This window comes from Saccopteryx bilineata, chromosome 9 (assembly GCF_036850765.1).
Source record: "Saccopteryx bilineata isolate mSacBil1 chromosome 9, mSacBil1_pri_phased_curated, whole genome shotgun sequence".
NCBI classification, from domain to species: Eukaryota; Metazoa; Chordata; class Mammalia; order Chiroptera; family Emballonuridae; genus Saccopteryx; species Saccopteryx bilineata.
In genome coordinates this window covers 35,461,227-35,482,419 of record NC_089498.1, presented here as the reverse complement: position 1 = coordinate 35,482,419, position 21,193 = coordinate 35,461,227, and the positions used below count along the sequence as shown (strand labels likewise).

At 47.4% G+C, this 21,193-nt stretch overlaps 1 pseudogene; it reads right to left on the bottom strand.

Moving 5' to 3' along the window:
* Positions 1-20,925, bottom strand: part of LOC136313598 (large ribosomal subunit protein uL5-like) — a 78,206-nt pseudogene extending 57,281 nt beyond the window's left edge.
* Positions 20,926-21,193: the final 268 nt, after the last annotated feature.

The window sequence follows — 21,193 nt, the reverse complement described above, 5'->3', positions numbered from 1 at the left end:
GGTCACACAGGCCTGAAGGGGCGGGACCGGGTTTGATCCTCAGTGTGTGACCGCAAGGTCTAAGGCAGGGGTCCCCAAACTTTTTACACAGGGGGCCAGTTCACTGTCCCTCAGACCGTTGGAGGGCCGGACTATAAAAAAAAATATGAACAAATCCCTATGCACACTGCACATATCTTATTTTAAAGTAAAAAAACAAAACAGGAACAAATCCAATATTTAAAATAAAGAACAAGTAAATTTAAATCAACAAACTGACCAGTATTTCAATGAGAACTATGCTCCTCTCACTGACCACCAATGAAAGAGGTGCCCCTTCTGGAAGTGCGGCGGGGGCCAGATAAATGGCCTCAGGGGGCCACATGCGGCCCGCGGGCTGTAGTTTGGGGACCCCTGGTCTAAGGGTTCCAGCGATATGGGACGCTGCCTCGCCCCGCTGAGGCAACCTTTCTGTGTCTTGAGAAGTCCTGCAGGTGGGAGAAGCCGTTAGCACTTGTTCTGTCTTTACACAGGAATTGTTTGATTTGAATGACATCTTTCCCTGACGGGAGTGTGAACCATTGGGAGTCATCACAGTTTACCCAGCGTTTCCTCGTCATTGCCTCAGCCCAGTGTCTTCTGGTTTATGGTATTTCAGGGAAGGAGCTGCCTCTTTGGAATTGGTCTTCAAACTTTTGTTAACAGGCTTTTGTTTTGTTTTGTTTTTTAGAAGGGAATATATATGATCATTTCTACTTAGAAGGGCACACTGTATTAGGATGGGGACAAAGGTCACAGATTCTGGGGCTGAGCTGCTGGGTTTGTCCCCTGGGCCTGCTGCTCACAAGCCTGGTTCCCTGTGACATAGTCTGAGCCTTTCCGTGCCTGTCCCTCCACCTGCAGAGTGGGGATGACAGCACTTTTACAGGTGAGGGCCGTTGTGAGGACTGAGTCATTCTACAGAAGCGCCTAGCCTGCTCCCTGACACTCAGCAGTTATCATGGAAACATGAGGTTTATTATTAATTAATTAATTGCTCAACAAATATACTATTTATGCCAGGTATTTTACAGAAAATCAAACCCGCATACACTGCTGGTGAGGTTATAAGACAGAACCTGCTTGAAAGAAAATTCCTGCCAGTTATTTCTATCCCCCAGTTTTGCAGCTGTCTCAGATGCATGGCTTTTTCTCCCTTTCTGAATAACGGATTCAATTTACACTGTGAAACTGGAGCATAAATTATTCCCAAACCTTCAGTAATGGAAATCCTGCCACATTTATTTCATCTCTTCTTCTCAAAGCCACCAGCCACAGATCTTTACTTTTTAAAATTTTTTTCTATTGATGTGAGAGAGACGGGGGGGGGTGTGTGTGTGAGAGAGAGAGATGGAAAGGGAGAGAGAGCAGTATTAACTTGTTTTTCCACTTAGTTCCATTTAGTTGTGTTCTCATTGACTGCTTCTTGAACGTGCCCCGACAGGGGATGGACCCTGTGACTTCAGCATGCCAGGATGATGCTGAACCATCCGGCCAGGGCTCACAGATCTTTATTTATTATTATTATTATTATTATTATTATTATTATTATTTTGTATTTTTCTGAAGCTGGAAACAGGGAAAGACAGTCAGACAGACTCCCACATGCACCCGACCAGGATCCACCCGGCACGCCCACCAGGGGCAACGCTCTGCCCACCAGGGGGCGATGCTCTGCCCCTCCGGGGCGTCGCTCTGCCGTGACCAGAGCCACTCTAGCGCCTGAGGCAGAGGCCAAGGAGCCATCCCCAGTGCCCTGGTCATCCCTGCTCCAATGGAGCCTTGGCTGCGGGAGGGGAAGAGAGAGACAGAGAGGAAGGGGGGGGTGGAGAAGCAAATGGGCGCTTCTCCCATGTGCCCTGGCCGGGAATCGAACCCAGGTCCCCTGCACGCCAGGCCGACGCTCTACCGCTGAGCCAACCAGCCAGGGCTACAGATCTTTATTTTAACATTCTGTTGGCATTTCAGGATTTTCCACGAGAACTCACAAAATACTTCCCCATGAGTAATGTGCTGAATGTGCCCCGTGTGCCAGAGTGTGCCAAGCACTTCCTGTGCCCTATTTCCTTTCATGTTCACAACAGTTCTACGAGGCAGATGTCCCATTTTATAGATGAAGAAACTGAGGCTTCCCGGAATTTGGTGACCTTCCCAGGGCTGCACTTGGCGCCTGGTTGCTGGAGTGCGACGTGATGCTATAAAGGGATGAAATTAAAAACCGAAGGCCGTGAATATCAGAGAAGAACACGCCGCACTAATGTTTCCTGGAGGGAAAAGGAATTGTGTCATTCCTAATTCCATCAAATATCTCATAATACATAAAACCACGTAGCGTAAACATGTGCGGCTGTTCCGCTCTCCGCCGACTGAAGCAGTGCTCACTTTGTAACCCGCCGAAGTGTGTGAAATGTGTTTGTTTCAGATTTCTACAACTTGTAACATTATCTAAAAAGTTTCACTTTTTTGGTAACTTTCTTTTGTGATGTCTTAAGTTTCAGAGAGAATTTTAGAGTTGCTCCATTTTTTCAAAAACATATTCCCTGTTAAATATCAATGGTGAGTGCTCAAAAAAAAAAACAAAAAAAAAACAAAACAAAAAACAAAAAACAAAACAAAACAAAAAAACAACCATACACACAAGCCCAAAAAAGTTTTGTGTTGCTCCCAGAATTACAGATTGAAAAGATTTAGGAGTAATTTTGGAACTGGGTCACAGGGGATCCCATTTACCAGGCCCTGGGGGCTGGGGATTCCCAAGGGGCTCAGGAAGGGCTCAGGGGTTGGGGACGCCTGAAGTGTGTGCGAGCTCTTGGAATGCCTGCTCCCAGACACAGGCCCCATGCTTTCTTCATCTTGTTCTCAGCGCAGCTCATGACTCACACACCGGGAGCAGGCCCCCTCCGTCCCCTGTCCCAGGGGAGAGACGCCGCTCACCGCCACCACAGAGCAAGCTGGCAGGAGTCGGCCTGGGACCCCACCTCATGTCTCACGAGGAAAGGGGCTGGCCCTTCTTCTCCTTCCTCTGGTCACTATCAGGTCAATATTTGTAATCCACCAGGAAGGAGGTACTTGGGTTAACAAAAAATGTCTAATATTTTTTTACCTAATTTCAGGAAATCACAAATAACCATTCCAGGGCAGCTATTCTATTTTTTTCCACAGGGAAAGGAAGTTTGCACACTTTAAAACATTTCTTTCTTTCTTTTTTTTTTTTTTACAATAGAGGAATAGTAAAATAAATCATGGCACATCGAAAAGATGGCATATTAAGCAACCATTAAGATGATGTTTATCAGGGACTTTAATGACTTGGAAAAATGATTCTGAAATATTGACAAGTGAGCACAGCACAATATAAAATGTTTGAGATTGGCTTTGTGAAGGATGTGCTGTCAGACACGCACACACACGCTTAAAAAAAAAATAGGTTGGAAAGAAATTTACCACCACGTTAATATAATAGTGCTTACTTCTGAGTGGTTAAATTTCACGTCGATTTAATTTTTCTTTTTAAACTTTCTTAAATTTTCTCCAAAGAAAGTATTATATTTATAACAGAAACTAGAGGATTATTAATAAAACATCTTCCCTCTAAATAGAAGAGGTTGTTGAGTCAGGGTACAAAGAGAAAGTCTGTAACGATCATGTTGTAAGTAGGAAGGTTTCAGAAGGATCTTTCAAACTTTAAGTCCAAGTCTTCAAGTTTGATTCTGACTTTTGAAAAACAGCAGATCCCATTACATACGCTTATTTATTTCGCATTTAAGCAACGAAAGTGGAGGAATCAGATTCTAATTTCCACGTCTGCTATTAAATATGCGGATGGTTGCATTTCAGACAGTTACATTGAGAACTCTGAATGCTTTCCAGTTTCATCTTTTTTCCACTCCCGCCTCTGTGTACCTTGGTATAAAAGTCCAGAGGATCAAGATTCAAATCCAATTTGTGGTGTGACCCACAAAGAGAGAGGAGTATCCCCATCCAGGCTAATTGTTTCTTGTTTCATCTAAAAAGCAGGACAGGTTGATGTTGGCCTTGGGGCAGAGTTTCCAGAATGTATGAAATGGCAGGTCAGTGCAGACCCGCTTTGCAGGACATTCCAGGACAGAGGCAAGCCCACAGGGCACCTCGCTGGGAGGTTACCCTGCCCTACCTCTGCCAAGCAGGGGTCTTCGCCCCAACCCCAAAGGAGCCCCTTGCCAGCCCCAGCTCCCTCTCATCCATGTTTTTTTTTCCCCAAACTGGCGAGTCTGGATGTATCCCCCCCCCAGGGTCAGCGCCAAGGCGGGGTGCAGCTCAGCAGAGCTCACGCAAGGGCCCTCTGCCTGGGGATGGAGTAAACAGACTCCTTAAAGGTCACTTCTTCAGGCTCTGGCTCCGGCGGCCAGAGGAAGCTGCAATCATTTTTCAGGGCTGTAAATGCCAAAAGAAAAATGCACTGAGTCACAGCTTTCCTCCATGCCCCTGGTCAGCAAAGCGCCTTCTCACAAGGCATTTCCTTGCCAAATAAAGCTTCTTTTTTTTTTCCGCCTGAACCCAGAATAGACCTCTAGTAACCTTTGCTTAGGGGTCTTGGGATGCAAGTTTTTAAATTTAGTTTGCAAGCTGTGGTGGTTCCCAGCTAGCAGGCCCTAAGCCCAAAGGAAACCTTGTGAGGAGAACACCCTTGTCTTCTCTTTATGTGCTGGACTAGAAGATTTGGGCCCAGGACAGAATCTTTACATTATAAGAGATCACAGTGTGCACTTTTGTTTTGTTTTTATTTTTTGAGAATTGACTTTCATTCGGTTTGGCTTGGTTTGAAACACAGTGAAAGATTTTTTATTTTTATGGCCCGATCTTCCTTAGCTTCGAAGCAGCCCATACAAGAATAGAAGCTGAACATGTTACTTGGTGTACTGAAGACAAAGGAGTACTCAAGGAAGCAGAAAGGGCGGTTGAGATGAAACTGAAGAATTAATTTTCCTAAAGCTGAAAGTGTGCTATCCAACTAATTGTGTCTTCTCCACTGCTCAAATCAAAACATACGTCTTGTGGATGAACATGCCACCTTTAAATAAAAAAAAAAAATGCTCTTGATTGAACCGACTATTTAGTTGTTAGAGTAATTCATACTAAAGTGTGACTGATGCTAGAGCTTTTTCCTCTGGGACCTAGAGCTAGGGGTAGCTGGGAAACAGGGAGCAGGTAATTGGAAAGGCAGGGCCAGAAAGTGGATGAGTGAAGTCATTGCCAAGTATGCTTGTGCTCTGCTTAATAGCATTTCTGCAGGTAGAAAATTTAATCTCTAAAAACAATTCCCAGTGTGTGTGTGTGTGTGGGGGGGTGATAGGGGTAAGAGCTTTGGACTAATTTGGGGTTTATATCTATTAAATTATACTATAGACATTTTTTACTTATGTAATCTGTGATCTAAAAGCCAATGAGCCAATGACACCCTAAGTCAACTGGGACATCTTTGAGGCTGAGCTGGCCTCCTTCTCAGTAGTCTGAGGTGCCATTAAGGCTGTGGGCACAAAACTCAAACTCAATAGGTGTTGAACAGTGGCTTTATTTTTCTTCCACAGCTAAAGAAAGTGTCTTTAGGAGAAGTCTTTAAAGTTATCCATAGTTTAAGACAGTATTTTCCAAGTTAGATCTCTAACCAGCTTAACATGTCCTTTGTAAGCCTTTTAAGTGGTGCGGTTTCTATCTGTTTGAAAAGCAACACAGTTCAACTGCGTATTCTGCTGCTTTATAGCTATGGGATGTTGTTGAATTACTTAACCTTTTGTGTTTCAGTGACCTTGACTGACTGAAAAAAGTTGGACAGAGTAATAGGTGCTTCCATCATTGTTGAAGACTTGAGATGGTCTGTGGAAGGCTTGGCACAGTCCCTGGCACAGTGGGGCTATTCCACATGTACTGTCCTTTAAGGTTTAACAAGGCAGAGCTGGTGGGTAGGGGGCAAGCTGAGGCGGTGGTGAGCACCCCAACTATGAGAATGTTCAACACCGAACACCAGACAATCTTTTTTGAGAGAAACAGTTGAGCTGATGAGTATTCTCCATAGATGGATAGAGGTGTGAAGGTGGAAGTCAGACCTGTGGAAATTTAAAGAGCTTTGTAGCATCAAGATCAAATTCTAGGCCCTGACCAGGTAGCTCAGTTGGTTAAAGCACTGTCCCAAAACACCAAGGTTGTGGGTTTGATCTCTGGTCAGGGCACATACAAGAAATAACCAATGAATGTGTAAATAAATGGATCAACAAATCTCTCTCTCAAATCAATAAATAAAAATTTTAAAAAGATCAGATTTTAGCCTGACCTGTGGTGGCGCAGTAGGTAAAGCGTTGACCTGGAAATGCTGAGGTCGCCGGTTCGAAACCCTGGGCTTGCCTGGTCAAGGCACATATGGGAGTTGATGCTTCCAGCTCCTCCCCCCTTCTCTCTCTCTGTCTCTCTCTCCTCTCTCTCCCTCTCTGTCTCTCTCTCCTCTCTAAAAATGAATAAAAAAAAAAGATCAGATTTTAAATAGCTGTATACCAGTTTCCTGGTACATAAACAACTGATACATATGTCAAAAGTAATTTTCTCAAAGAAAAGAGAGCAGCAATAAGATGCTACTTTCTACCTAGAGTATTGGGAGATTGAAAGGATTGTGTGATACTCAGGGTGATGTGGGGATGGGAACTGGGACCCAGGTGTAGTAGGTTTGCAGAAGAACCATTGTTAAATTTTTGCTAGCCACAGATTTGCTCAGATACATCAACATTTTACATGTGATTGCCTTATATTCCAGTTATCCTGCCTCCAGGAGTCTATCCCAAGTAAATACTTGGGCTTATGTGCAATGGATGTTCATTGTGGTGTTGTTTATAATACATAATAGCAAACTTGGGAAAAATCTAAATGCCCCAACATGGAGAGATGATGTAGACCTATCTTTGTTGACATGAAAATACGTCCCCGCCATAGCATTGATATAAAACTGAAAAACAGGTCAACAGCAGCAGGTAGAACATGATCTCATTTTTTTTTTTTTGTAAAATAGTACACTTTCGTCATTATGAGTCTAATTTGCATAAACAGATGTTTAATGAGATTTTACCAAAATATTATTTCTGGGTGGTGAGGTTGGGTGATTATTCCTTTCTTCTTTCCATTTTGATTATTTTTTTTTGGAAATCTTTATTTAAAAATTTTATTAGAGTTTTAAAAGAGTGTATTTCTGTCCTAAATTTGAAAATAAAAATAAAACAACCGACTGAGCCCTGTGGAAAGTCTCTAAGCTGTCATCACATCAAGGCCTGAGCCACCTAATAAGATGACATTCCAGGACAGGGAACTTTCAATGACAATGGAAGACAGTTGATGGATGGCAGAACCCGTGGCCTATCTGGGCTGATGGGGTGATAACCCCTCACGCAGCTTGGCTCGCTCGGGGTCCACAGACCCTGCAGTCCCCAGCCACCCCTAGAAGTAAACAGGAAGCAGAGGCAGTGCTGGGAGCTGTCAGAAGACTGGCCTTCCCCGGCTGAGAGTGGAGAGGACCTGGCCCCTCGCTCCACACGAGCTGAAATTCCCAGGAAGCAGCAGGCGGTGGGCACGGACGCCGGACACTGTGGGAGCGTGAGTTGTGAACTGGGCTCCTGACTCCCCTCAAGGGGAGGGTCTGAGGGAGATGTGATGGGGACAGTCAGACAGAGGGACAGAGAAGGACAGAGACTGACAAAGGGAGAAACAGATGACGGACCTGCTTTATTGCAGGGTCCTTTCTCAGGAAATAACGATAGGAATGAGAAGATAAAAAGGTGAAAACCCTGAAAACTGCTGATGACTTTGCATAAATGTAGGGACATTGGTCATGAGCGCTCACTGTCACCCCAAAGAGTTGACGATACCACCAACCATAGACTTCAAGGAGGCGCGGCTCTCCCTCCCGGGGGTCCACCCGGCTGGCGGGCTCAGGCTGGACCCTGGGCTGGCAGAATCCAACTTGCTCTACTTAACACAGGGGATTTTAAAGGCAACTGAAGAAAGGCAGGGGCGGTAAATCATTTTAACATTTAAAATGCTACACTAATACACGATAGCACGTTTAGATCCCCAGATTTACTTTGATTAAATTAAACTGAATCCTAGGTTATTTGAAGTTAAAAAAAAAAAATCACAGAAATCCTCTGTCAAAAAATGCTCTAAAAAAAATCTCACAGCAAGTATCCTATTTGTATGGTTTATTTCATTTTTCTATTCATTGGTTCATTTATTTACAATTAATTATTGAGCTCTCCCTATGTTCCAGACAACGTTCTCTCCCAGAGGTTAGTGCAGTAAACAGAGGACAAAAATCCTGCCTCCACAGGATTTATTTTCCACAGGAAACAACCACCATTCATGGGAAGTTTGTAAAAGACGAAGCCTCGCAAAGCCCTGGCAGCCCATGAGTACAGTACTGGTCAATATGGAACAACCAGCCATCACAGGTTATCATTTTTTTTTTCAGGAGAGAAGATAAAATGAATGCTTTTGAAAACCTGAAGCTAAAAAACCAAGGCCAGAACTAACTCTGTAAACCTCCACGCCCACACAACACAGGCACACACACACAGGCCCTGATCCCGTGGGACAGTCGGCGCCTACGAGGGGACTAATTGAAAAGGGAACAGCCCTCCCATGCACATATTGTGTGTGGCCAAGAGGAGCAGCTCTAGGGGCTGTTTTGTGACAAAAGACACAAACACATCTACCTGCTACAAAAAATACCTTAAAATAGGTTTTAGCAGAGTAGAAGTAGGGTTTTGCCCTTTTTATTAGCATTTTTGCCACGCTGTTCTTTGTGCAATAAATATTTTTAAGTGATTGTAAATCAAAGGTTTCAGAATAGCAGTTCCCCCTAGAGTGATAATCATAAAAGCCAGCGGACTGTAAGCCAGGGCTCTTCTCAGTGCACTGCATTTACTGACTCACTTGAACTCAACCATAATTATCCCCATTTTACAGATGAAGAAACCAACCAAGGCACACAGAGAGATTATGTAATTTGCCCAAAGTCACACAGCTGGCAAGGGGCAAAGTCAGGATTTGAACCCAGGCCTCCAGGTTCCGTCATTTGTGTGTACGATCCCTTTGCCACATGGCCTATAACTGGGGATGAGGGAGAAGATGGTAAGAGTCACCAGGACTCGAAGCCTGCTTGCTCCCTGTCAGGCTCAGCTGAGTCATCTGCGTTCTCATCTCTAATTAGCCCACGCTTTGTGGGGTTAAGTTCCAGCTCCGTCGCATTTTACCAGGGAAGGGGACATCAAGCAACCCCACCCCAGATCACAGACCCAGTGAGTGGTGGGGCCCAGGTCACATCAGGTCTGTGTGACGCAATGGCTGTGTCTTCCCATGAGTACTCATCACCTCCAGTCAATAAAATAGAGAAAAAACAAAATAGCACCTCTGAGTTAAATAATTGTTTCGTGTTGTTTCTGAATCCTTGAGTCCTTGAAGAAGATAAACATTTGGGGAGAAAAAAAAAATCTACCTTAAAAAAGAAATCAACTTAGCTTTTCTCCCAGGAAGTACCAGTTTCAGAGACCGTACATTAAAATCCTGAGGCGTGCTGGAAGTCACCGAGCATCTTTACCCCACAGAAACGCTGGCTCCAGGGAGCCTCTCTCCTTGTCTGCACAGGTCCCAGGAGAGAATTAATCAGGCGTGTTTACTGCATGCCTACTAGGCTACACTGTGAACACGCGCCTTGGACCCAGCAGACCTCAGAAGCTGCGCCGTCCCCGGAGCGCTGCCTGGGAGACTCCCCTGATTCAGAAAGCCTCCTCCTCGTCCCCCTTTATGGATGTCCTGCTAGTGAAACTGGTTTCTGTGGGGCCAGACTCCTTTCTCCCTCTCCCTGCAATGTGCCAATAGCCTCTGGATTGCATTAAGCTGCATAAATAACAAGTCTGTTGTCAGATTTCCCCCTGGTGAGGAAAGGGCAGATGGGGAAGCCGACGGGGCATGACCTTCGTGTTTCTCAGCGGGAGTCAAAACGCCTCCCATGCTGGGGACCGGAGAGGAGGGTCTGTGTTATGCTTGCACTGGGCCCTGACAGGCGAATGTAATTCCTGTGCACGCTGGAGGGGCGCTGGGGTTTGTTTTATAGCCTGGTGCGTTTCACTCTGTCTGTTCAGCGGCCAACATCTGGTGGAAGATGGAAGTCTCATGCCGAAGCTTCGGGGCTTGGGCCACTCTCGGGTTGGGGCAGCCCACCCTTGGGATGGGGCAGTGACTCTTGTCGGTGAGAGGGTTCCGTGACCCGAAGCACATGAACATCAAGGCGCCTGGCTCAGAGTAAGTTAAGTGTCACTGCTCCCTTGATCCGAAAGGTACGGGGGACTTTACTCTCTGGGAGCCGGCACTTCCTCTCCCCCCACGGGTCCTGCCCTGGGTAGTAGCCATGTGGAAGAGAGACACAAACCCCGTGCAAAGAATGCAGTGCTCAGAGCTTACACATCAGGCTTCCGGTCCTGGAGCTGATCAGCTTCCCCATGTAGACGGGACAAGCTCTGATGACGCTCAGCTTCCAGTGGTTGCTTTCAGTGTCCTCGCTGGGATGTCTCCTGGTTTTCAGTGACTCTGTAACATGCTTTAGTGATTTTCTTTAAAAAAAAAAAAAAAAAGGATGGAGGGCGATGAGACATAGGAGAAGGGAAGGAGGGAGGAGGGAAGGGAAAATGGAAGTCAGATTTACTCCTCTCCTGTGATGTGTTGGGGCCTGTGCTTTGCCTTTTAGAATTCAATATTCGCAATCTTCCTGGGGATGGGGTGAGTAGACCCATTTCATGGATGAGTACGTTGAGGTTCTGGAAGATTAGGTTAACTTGACTTGATCATACCCTCACATGGGATGGAGCCAGGATCTCAAGCCTGAAGGTTTAGTGGGTAAAGGTGCTGGAATAGCAGCAGTAACCATCTCACATTTCTTAAAGGTATTCCAATAAATTCCTCACTCTTCTCTCTAGGTCATTCCTCCATCCTGTTAATATCGGTTTGTTCCCCTCTTTATATGGCTTTGCAAGCTACATCAATGCCTATTTTAGCAAGAAGAAAATGATTTCTGGATGCATCTTCTGTGGAAAGCCTCTCACACATATATATAATTATTCACTAATAATTCAACACCATCCAGAGGAATGGGGTGAAGCAGTTGATGGAACCTTGAGGGACAGGACTATGCCCTTCCTCCCTGCCCAAGATGGCAGGGTGTCTCCACCCTCTGTTCATCTCCACCCAAGATTACCGGCAGATGCTGAGAATCCCTCGCGGTAACAGTCACCACCGCAGCCACCATTTCTCCAGCTCTCACTGGGTGTCTGTGTGTATGACATCATTCAATCCTCAAAGGAACTCTAGAAGTTGGGAATATCTGTTGTGCCCAATTTTCAGATGAGAAAACTGAGGCGGAGGCCACGGGGGCCAGAGACCTGGACCTGGAAGGATGATTCAGAGTCACAGATAAACCAATTCTCATTTGATAGTATTTTCAAAGAGTTTCTGATATCAAAATTCAAATGAAGCCCCTCCTGCCACAGAAGGGCTGCCGGATTGCTGGCTCAGAAGCGCCTACCTAGCCCCAGACATCTCTGTCCTGTTCTGTCCAGTTGTCCTTGTTTTCCCTTCCCTCTCTGAGAATCCGATTTACTTCTCTGTTCCTTGTCTGCCTCTTCCACCAGATGACAAGGCTCCTGTCATTGGTGGTCATCACTGTGTCCTCAGAGCCAAGCCAGTACCCCTCACAGTAGGTGCTCAGTAAAAATGGACTGGACAGGAAGAAGCAGCTAAATGTGCAGCAGTGCAGAGTTCAAAGGCTCAGCTCACACCCACCCTCCCAGGGGGCTGCTCCCAGGCCAGGACTGAAAGCACCCCATGGCAGGAGGATGGCCCGGGGCTGCCATCCACCTCGCTGTGGTCTGCAGAAAGGCAACCTTGAGGATGCCTTCAAAGCACATCTGCCAATAGATCAAACCTTCTCTCGGCCATGACAGCCTCCCATCGCTCACCTCCCCAAATAAACCTGCGTAATGAAGACAGATGGCCCCGGTCAGCCACCGGCTGTGCTAGGAGTGGAGCAAAGCCTGCAGATGGTGCCATGGGCGCCGAGGCCACACACCCACCTGGAGCTGTGGCCCGAAGTGTCACTGGGATGGAGACTTCTCTGCTCAGCCTGCGCCCCCTCCATCACCCTGGGGGCAATGTCTCTAGTGGATAAGCCTGGTGAGTCTGAGAAGTGGGGTCCTTCTAAGGAGGGTGCCCTGAGCCAAAACCACTGCTCGCCCCACCACAGCCAGCAGGCAGGGTCTTTATTCGGTTAGCTCCTCATTAGCGAGGTGTCCAGGACTCGCGAGCCCTCTCAGAGACGGGCGATGGACTGAGGAGGGGTCAGGACTTCACCCCAGGGTGTTTGAAGGGCGGGTGCTGAGCGGGGCGCAGCAGCAGAAACTTGGATACCCTCTCCTCTTGGCTTCCCGCCCACCTCGTGCCAGCAGAAATGAGGAGCAGGGAGGACCTTGCTGGGGGGAGGGGGTGGCGGGGACTCTCTCTGCACGCACTAGGTGGGGGTGGAGGGGCGGCTACAAGCAAGCATTGCTCAGAGGCCTCCCACCTGGCAAGGCTTTCAGGAGGCAGCTTCAAGCGTATCAGGCAGCCCCTGGGTTTGAAGGTCTTTTCAAGGGAAAGGTCTAGAACTGTGTCTAGGCAGGAAGGTGGCTGTCTACCAACACATGACCAGCGTTCAGAGCAGCCTCTCACCGCTCACCACAGGCCTCAGGATGGGTGCAGACCACTGGCCATTGGGAAATCATATTAACAGGGGAATCCGAAGAGTAGATGAGCAGTGGGCCCTGGAAGGCAGGGGTCCACATACCCCACACATCAGCAGCTGCTGGTAGCACCCCAGCTCACAGATGGGGAAACTGAGGCCTCAAAGGGGTGCCATGATAACCTTCAGTGACCACAAAGCATGTGACCCCGAGGTCCTGCTCCTCAGCCTCTTCCAGCCCCGTCTCCAGAAGAGACACGCATACGCTGGTTTGAGGGACTCTCGGAGGCCCCGTGGAAGAAGCAGGGTCAGCCACAGGTCTACAGCATGCGGGTGCTTCTAGACACTTCTCCAGACCGCCTGTGGCGCAGAGGAAAGGCGCAGTGAGGCGAGGGCGGCCTGTGTGTGCGTGTGGCATAGGCAGGCCGGGCAGGCGGATGCCTGTGTGGTCCGAGGGGGCTTCGTGTGTGTGGTCCGCCACCAGCCCAATGCTGATCATCTGTCCAAAGGCTGCTAACTGCCTGCCCGATGACCAGTCTGTTTACTTTAGTCCTGTCTGCACCAACTGAACTCAGAGCGCTGTCTCCTTCCAGCTGGACCTCCTCAGGGGGAGAGGGAGAAAAGGAGAGAGGGAGGGAGGGGGGAGATGAGAGAGGAAGGGGGGGGGGGAGATTGAAGGCAAAAGAGAGGAGAATCTGGAAAAAAAAAAAAAAAAACGAGAAGAAAAGGAAAATGATGTGCATGGGAAGCCCTACAACAAATAGGCTGTAAATGGGGTTCCAGATAAAGCGAGACACCATTATCAGCCATTTCACCTCGCTCCTTTCTCTAGCGCCTTCCCACCTCCCTCCGTGAACCTCGCGCCCCCCATCTTACCCCCTTCACGACACATTTGCTCAGATGGACCTGGGTCATGAATCACCCATGTTGAGTGTTGCTTGTGTTCCTAACCACTGACATAAAACTATGTTTGTCTGGTCTGGACGTGTGCACGCGCGCACGCATGCGACGAGCCGGTTGCCATGGAGTAAGCGTGTTTGTTCTGCATAGGTGGGGTGAAGGAGAGGCCGGTTGGTCTGGAGGTTTGGGTGAGTGGTGGCAGGGGTCTGGGGACCCCTCAGTGTCTGTACCTCCTACGAAGAGATGTTCAGCCTCTATCGTGAGACCTCTTGGGAGTCTCATGAGGGTGAGCGGAGTGAGAGTCCTCTGGAGGTAAACACACCATGTAAATATCTGTGGGACTGAACAGATGGCCAGCTGTGCGGGATTTCACAGCCTCGACGGATGTGTTCTAATGATTTCTCCGCCTGAAATCCTTAGATTCAGCACTAGTTTATATTTCTCTCAGTTTTACATCTTTCATTGATGATTTACTCCTTTTAAATATTTATTTCTTATAAGGCATCTCAATATTGTATGTAATGCAGAGGGATGGAAAGAAGAGAAAGGGACAGAGAGAAAGGATACTTGCCTGGTTTTTTGTTTGTTTGTTTGTTTGTTTTTGTTATTGCAAAGAAGATTCTGGAAGGTCTAGATTCAATGGATGTCAGATTAGAACCCCGTGGTAAGAAGATAAGATCTGCGTGGTTTATAAGAGAATAATCAAATGTCATTCATAAAAATGTTTCTTTCTTCAGAACATTCTATTTTTGAACCAGAAGGAACATTACCAACTACTTATCTGAGTCCCATTGTAGTCCATTCCTCCGGGTTACACAAACGCAGTCAGAAATTGGGCCCCCCGTGGCTCATGAGCCAGTCCTCTGACCAACCACTGTTCTCCAAACCAGGAAATTATTAAATACATAACTTGAAGATAAATAGATCATTGACTAGGTGGCTTGTCCCATGAGAGAGAGAGCCTGGCACTTTCTTTTAAATTGATGTCAAATTCACATTACAGAAAATTAGCACTTTAAAGTGAACAATTCAATAGCAGTTAGTACATTTACCACGATGAACAATCTCCAGCCCTATCTAATTCCAAAACATGTTCATTGCCCTGGAAGAAACTCCATTTTCCTTAAGCAGTTTCTTCCCAGGCTCCCTCCCCCATCCCCTAATCTGCTTTCTGTCTCTGAATTTACCTAGAAAATTGAGTATTTCTTATTCACTAAAAGTGTTAAATGAAAAAAGCTTAGGTCTTTTTTTTTCATTACAGAGATAACCCATATTCATGTAGAAATATTAATAATTACAAAAAATATAAAGAAGACATTTTTAAAAATGCTCCTTCCCAATTTCTCACCCAAAGTAATCGCTGGCAACATTTGGTGGCTCCCAGCCCTCCCAACCCAGACATCTCTCTGTATAAACACTCGAACAACACAACCTTTTAAAAGCTGGTGGAATCATACTAGACTGCTAGTTTGGAACCTGATTTTTTTACCTTAATAATATATGTCAGGGACATATTTCCATGTCAACACACACAGTTCTCCCTGATCTTTTGTGTCTGCCCAGGGCTCCTTCCTGCAGACATACAAGTTGGTTTAACCAGCCCCTCGGGATAGGTGATTAGGTATAAGCATCTAGCTTTCATTCAAACGGATTGACTTTCTGGGCTGTGTTAATTGATTGGATTTAGGGGGCTTGCTCACAGGCGGGAGGGATTGAGGAAGGATTTAAGAATTCTATGGAAGAATTCAGGACTTAACTGACACCACAAATGAGAGCTGAGTGACATGCAGACACCTGCTCGATGCACTTTTCTAGATGGGGGGGGGGGGTGAGAAGCAGATGTGACCAACCTCTAGAAAGAGCTGCCCAAGGACAGGAGACCTGCCAGCAAGTTCACCTAAGAAGGCAGCGTGGGCCACTTATGCCCAGCGGGGAGCAAACTCTGATGTGGGCTTCTCGGTTGTTCTGGAGGTGAGTGGTCATTCTGGGCAGCCTGGGAGTGAGGGAGAAGTAGAAAGATTGGCCTCCTTCTGGGGTGCTGGCTGATGTGTGAGTGTGTGTGTGTGTTTGTGTCTTCATGTGTATCAGCCAGAAAGGAAAGAGGAATTCCCCTTGAAGGGAGGGATGGGTTCGTTTTCCAAAACTCTCTTTAGAGCTTTGTAACTCAACTGGACATTTTGCCTTAGAGATATAAGTTGCTGCACATGGAGATTTCCTTAATGTCTGTTATCTCAGGTATGTACTCCCCTCCCTCCCCCCAACTCTTCAATTTCTCTGAGTCCCAGGCAGAGTCCCTGCTCTTCCTGGGAGGCCTCCTGGGCCACCCCAGCTGGTGGATCCTAGAATGTGCTCCCATCCGACCACTCAAGTCACTCACTCACGCAGCTCCACCTTCCCACCCTATGATTTCACTTTTTCTGCATTTTCTGGTCTCCCCAGCTACACTGTAAGTTCCGAGGTTCAGGAAGTTTTTCAGGAGTTGGCCCTGGGGCTTTGCACATGAGTGAGCACAATACCATGTGTGAATGAATGAGTGAAAAATGGAGGACTAGAAGTCAAACATGTGCTCTACACCCTGCCTTGCGGCTGCAAACCCTCAGGATCCCCGCACTCCCGGTGCATTGGGGAGGCCCCTCCCTTGGGGTTTCTAGGGACACGAAAGTTCAGAGGGCTGAGATTATTCACAGCTTGGGGAGGAAGGGGAGGGAGGGAGACACTTGCCTTAGGCACAAAATTGAGGGTAGCTCTGAAAAACTCAGCCATCAGGAAGAAAGATCTAAAATAACACAAAAGTAAACCCAGGAGAAGCAAAATATCAAATGTTTAAATAAAGCCAAGATACAGAGTCAGGATCAGGTGAGATGTGTGTAGGGTAGGATCCTATCTTTATTTAAAATTCTGATTTTTTTTTTTTTTGGTTTATTATGGATTTGTTGCATTCATTGTGATTTTTAAAAATATTGCATTAAAACATGATGTATCTTGATGACTGAGTTTTGTGGTCTCCCCTCAGTGTTGTACATGAACTAAGTGCCTCCCTCCTTACCCTAGCGCTGGACCTGCTGACATAGCTCGTCCAAGGTCATCAGTGGTAGAGTTGGGGTGCAAACCCAGGGCTTCAGCTGCCAGATCTTTCCTGTGAAACTGTTGGCCCAGAATTGTAGCTGCCAGCTAGACCCCTGAGTCTCTCTGTTACATCAGTATTGATTTGTCTGGGCACCTTGGGTTTCTTAGGTGATCAATGGATAGAGAGAATGAATTGTGCTAAGGTGCCCACGAATGCCCAAGGTGCTGGGACACAGAAGCTGCTTAAAAATTCTTTCTGTTCAATCCCCACCACCCCTCAGCTCTAGTGTTTGTCACATGATTTAATTAACTAAGGTTAGCGATGCACTTAAAATTCACAGGCATCGAATTCCTATCAACGGAGGGGGATTGTTAGCCTGGGTGTAGCAATGATTCCATTTAAAACTTATAGATTAACACTGTTGAACAGTATTTTATGGAGAGGAGTCACGTGAAATATACACTTCACCCTACATTCATCACAATGTCGATGACAAAACATTTTCCTCCTTTTACTTAATGTCTGATTTTATTAAAACAAACGTTCCCCAAACCCAGATCCTCACGCTCTGGAGAAAGAGAAGTTTATAGGACACATGGGAAAGGCCATTTATAAATTGATTTCACTGTTGAGCAAATAGTTTGCCAGCCTTTTATTTTTGTAATGACAAGATAACACTCTAACGCGCCCTCCCCCAGGGCAGAGCTGTTGTGCTAAGATACAGACTTGCAGTATCAATGCAGGCTCTCTGTAGACCCACCACGAGGGCTATCAGCCTGCCCGTGTTAATTAAACTGGCTGACCGATTTGGTTAAAAAACAACAGTGTGATTTTCTTGGTGGCACTGAGCAGTTTTTTTAGCTGAATTTATCTACCACTAAGACAGATGGGGAAGGAAGCAGTAAGAGCAACAAGGAAGGGTGAGCTGCTCCCTCCCATCCCAGCCAAATGGCTTTGGGGCTGAGATGAGCTTCTCGGAGCCCTTGGCCTCCTCATCTGAAATGTGGGGACCCCACACCCTTTTTCCAGAAGGTTCCGGTCAGATGGAATGAGACTTGCGGTGCATTTGGCTCAGGGCTGGGTACCAGAGGGGATGAGTGTTCTTGCTGTCCTTCTCTTCCTCACCCCCCACAATCCCCCTGCCCAATTAGAACAGATACTGTGCTGAAAGGGCAGAGTCAGCTCAGGAGTCCTGACACGGCCTGCCCAAGACTGGAAAGTTTTTGTTGGAACTTGATGTGGCTGGGGAGGTTGTGAAACATCCTTTTGAAAAAATATTATTTAATAGCATGTATTGATTGTCTAGTACAGTATGTGCAAAGGCTTCTGCTAAGCTAAGATCCAGTCCTAGGAAGTGACGGGGGCTCCAGCGAGTGCTGGGGGTGGGGGAGCGCAAAGCTGGCCAGCCTCTGGTTTCAAAGATGCCGCTTCTATTACCGTGTTTCCACTTCAGAAGGACTGTTCATGTTGCTTAAAAGAAATTTGTAGAAATAGTTTACAAAAGTAACACACGTTTATTGTGAAATATCTGCAAAACACACAACAGCACAAAAGGGAAAAAGAAACACAAAAATGACACTACAGAGAGATAACCACTTTCCACATTTTGGTGTGTTGTGCACACACACACACACACACACACACACAACATTGTGGAAAAGCCTGGAGTCAGCATCCAATGGGCTTTAGTTATTCTTATTATTGTTATTTATTTTCTCTGTCTTTCTAAAAATAGGCTCAGATTATGCATGTGCTGTCTTTGCAAATTCTTTTCTTGTTTTAATTGCTTGAACCTCTCCCCAGCCTTTCAGTATTTTTCTACCATATATTTCTTCATGGCCATAGAATCGAAAACTGCTTTCAAACCTTCCACTGTCCACAGTTTTCCCTTCCCTGAACTGTAGAGCCTCAGGGCAGCTCAACCTTCCCAGAAAACTCACAGTAGGCTCCACACGTGGGCTTTGGGAGGCAGTAAGAATAAGATAGTTTGGCTAAGTCAACAAAAATCTACAATTTTGTGAATGCAGCTCTCTATCCTAAGCTCCTGTGTCCTGCACAGATGCAGCCCAGGGGAAGGACAGGACCCAGCAAAGCAGCTAGGACACAGAGCTGTCCCGTTTACAGTCAAATCAGCAAAACAGCAAAGACATTTGGGGCGGCGGGGCTGCCTTCCCCTCCAAATTGGACTGTGGCGTTTGTCACAGACCCAAGCAGGGCGGGGGAGGGGGGCAAATTCCAGGGGAGCAGGCAGCGCCAAGGTTATCAGCCATTGCAGAGGCAGAAGAGGCTTCCGACCAAACCTCAATGCAAGCATGGAAATTGAATTTCAGTTTATGTGTGCATTGAGGATCAAAGGGTGAATATTTTAACAACAATAAGAACGCCACTAACACTTACTACTCACTATGAGCCAGGCAGTGTTTTACATATTCTTAGGTGAACTCATTCCATTTCTACAACTATCCTTGAAGTGGGGATATTACCAGCTCCTTGCAGCTGCGAATCGGTTCTGTATTGTCCCAAGTTGCCCATGATTCCTTCCCACCCTCACTGGCCCATTCTTGTTTATTTTACTTTATATAAAAAAAAATCATGTTTGCGATATTATTCTTTTGTCTTGTTATAACAACAGTGAATGTTTGTTGCTCAAGTTTCAAGCACCACAGAGAAAAATGACGAAATGAAGGTCTCACACAGACCCAGAGCATACCTCTGCCTGTCACCCAGGAAGTCAGAATTACTATTTCTTTACTGAAGGGAGGGCGTTTCTATCTGGGAACTGGCCTTTCGATCACTCACTATTCCGTCTGGCGTGGTCCTCTCTGATTGTGGATGGAGTTCATGAAGTCAGAGGGGTGGAAGGTTGCCCCAGAGCAACGGCTGGTGGCATTGAATGGAAGAGTTTGTGTCCCGTTTCTGTGATGTTCAATCTGACCCTCCCTAGCTCTGTCATCCCAGCTGGCTTCTGTAAATAGGGGCTCCAAAAATAACCAGAAGCTCAGAGAGGTACCAGGGATCCACACCGGAAATGGAGCAGGTCCCATACTGATGATCATGATTAGTACTGACACTGCCCCTGAGTCTTCCTTCGTTCACTCCTCACTGAAGCTTCCCAGAACCAAGGGTAGGAAATATTCCTCATTACAACTGATCTTCAGGGTGAGCAAACCCGGGTCTGTGGTCCTCTGCAACCAGCTGCTGCCTGTTTTCCTTTCTAACCCGAAACACCAAGTCCCACCAACGCCCTGTCTCCGTCTTCCTCCCTTTTCAATAACATCATCAGACCAAATGGGATTAACTTTTTCTTAGAAATTTACTCCCTTTACTTTTAAAATAAAGTTTCAATATCACACGCACAGATAGTGACTAAGGTCAAGGTTAAAATGTGACCATTCCCCTGCCGCGTTCTTCTTTTTATTCGAAAGAGAAATGGACGCAGACAATTGTGCTGAGGATGAGGTGGGAACTAATGGGGGTAGTCGCGACAGCCAGCGACGGCCCCCAGGGCTCCTCAGTCCTGCGGAGCGGAAGGGCGCTGGGGACACGTGGCGATGAGCTGTGCGGGGTCCCGGCACCCGGACCTTCCCCTTCACCTTCGGGGCCGGACTCCGGCCGCTGCGACCTGAGCCAAACAGACCCCGCGCAACTGGCACGGGGGTGGGGGTGGGGGTGCGCGGAGGGGTCGTCCAAGCGCCTCGGGTCCCAGCGGTCTGGCCGGCTTTGCGGCGAGAATTGGGGAGGAGAGAGAGGCTCCAAGAGTGGAATGTTCCGGGGATCCCAACACCGAGAAGTACAGGGGTGCCTGAAGGGGGAGCCCGAAGAGGGACGTTAGAGAAGGGCGAGGAGGACTGCAAGGGAAGATTCGAGAACACCCACCGAGGGCATCACCCGTGAAGGGGCGCGCAGGCGGGGAGTTCGGAGCTGAGCAGGGGCGAGCACCTGGGGGACAGGGGAGGAAGGCAGAAATGCCCAGCGGGGAAGAGGGGAGAAAAGTGAGAACCGGGACCTCAGCTGAGCGGGGAGGGAGGCAGCCTGGGGGAGCGGCTCCCAAAACAAAGGTGCTTCTAACCCGCTGGGCCTGGCAGCCCTCAAGCGTCCTCCTCGTTCCCCATCCTGCGCTGCCGCTGCCGAAGGGCTCTGCGCGGGGGCTCCCCATGCTTCCAGAGCCCCTGCGTTCCCGCCCCACAGGCCTGCCAGCCTGATGACCAGAATGACAAAGGATGGCCACAGTGTGGGAGCAAGCACAGCCCCAGCGCTCTGCAGGCTGGGCCCCACCACTCAGCGGACTCCTCCCCATCCCGGATACACTAAGGGGTCCATGGTCTCTTCTTATAAGCAAGGGGATTAAAGCTGAAGCTGGGAGCAAGGTTATGGACTGAGCATCTATTGCTGGGTCTGAGCCAGTGACAGCCAGGCCCCAGAGT